The sequence below is a fragment of the Lactuca sativa genome, chromosome 5 (assembly GCF_002870075.4).
Source record: "Lactuca sativa cultivar Salinas chromosome 5, Lsat_Salinas_v11, whole genome shotgun sequence".
NCBI classification, from domain to species: domain Eukaryota; kingdom Viridiplantae; phylum Streptophyta; class Magnoliopsida; order Asterales; family Asteraceae; genus Lactuca; species Lactuca sativa.
The window spans coordinates 244,598,532-244,599,733 of record NC_056627.2 but is presented as its reverse complement, the minus strand read 5'-3'; the positions used below and the strand labels follow the sequence as shown (position 1 = coordinate 244,599,733).

At 47.0% G+C, this 1,202-nt stretch overlaps 1 non-coding gene across 1 annotated transcript; it reads left to right on the top strand.

Moving 5' to 3' along the window:
- The first annotated feature begins 508 nt into the window (after positions 1 to 508).
- LOC128126506 (small nucleolar RNA R71) lies at positions 509 to 615 on the top strand. Its single transcript, XR_008224518.1, has one exon. It is a non-coding gene; the product is annotated as a small nucleolar RNA R71 (small nucleolar RNA).
- Positions 616 to 1,202: the final 587 nt, after the last annotated feature.

The following is a 1,202-nucleotide window of genomic DNA, read 5'->3' as shown; positions in this document are numbered from 1 at the left end:
GTCCGTCACCGGTTCCTCCTTTTGATAATAACCCCTCTCCCTCTGCTTATATTTTTCTTCCTTAGCCTTTCTGTACTCTTCGTATGGGAGCCAATCCTTCTTCGGTTTCCTCCAGTCTTCATCATATCTATCGCCGCTAGAGTAAAATACTTGAGCCTTTTTATTTCCATTCTCGTCTCGATCACAATCTTTTGTAAGATGGGGGCCGCCACAATTTTCGCATCCTACCCTAATAGCATGGATCGTTTGATCCATTTTCGTCATTCTTCGGTCTAGGCTATCGAGTTTCGCTATTATCGCCGCCATACCATCGTTTACCGAATTTACTGCTCCACGACTCACTTCATTCCTCGGGTTGTGGTATTCTCTAGAGTGCTTAGAGAATTCTTCAATCAGTTCCTTTATTTCCGGAGGTGGCTTTCGGGTGAGCGGGCCTTGTGAATCGAGTAGTTGCCTTGTGGTGACATTTACTCCATCATAAAAGATGGAGACCTCCTGTTGGCTATTTAGATCATGGTGTGGGCAATTTCTAAGCAGGCTCTTGTACCTTTCCCAAGCTTCATAAAGAGATTCTCCGGGTTGTTGCTCGAAGTTGGCAATGGCTTTCTTTAATTTGGCTATCTTGGAAGGTGGGCAGAAATGGTCTATGAACTCTTCTTTCATTTTGGCCCATGTGGTAACTGATCCGGGAGGGAGTGACTTCAACCAATCCTTTGCAGCTCCTTTGAACGTGACCGGAAGCATGCGTAGTAGCTGGACCTCGCGGGGCACATTAGGTACATTGAAGTAATCCGCCACGTCATTTACTTCATCTAAGTGCTTATAGGCGTCTTCATGATCTCTCCCGTGAAATGGTATCTCCTTGAGTTGAGCGAGAATATGGCCCTTTAGTTCGAACGTAGCGGTAGCGGGGATTGCGGGTTGCACAAGTCCCGGGCCGGTGTCATCACGCATCCTTTTCTTCCACTCCCCCATGGGGATCTCGTCAATATTAGCCATTGCGGTGGCTAAGTCTTCTTCAATATCGGATGTGTGCTCGCTTTCTTCTTCGGTCTCGTATTCGGTGTCTTTCGGGATCGGATTTTCGGTTGACAACGATGCACTGGATGCTCCTGCTTTGCTGCTCCTCTTCTTGCCAAACACGGATTTGAAGTTTTTGAGTGGTGAGTTCTTTGAAGAGGTGGTTTCTCCAACGGTTTTGC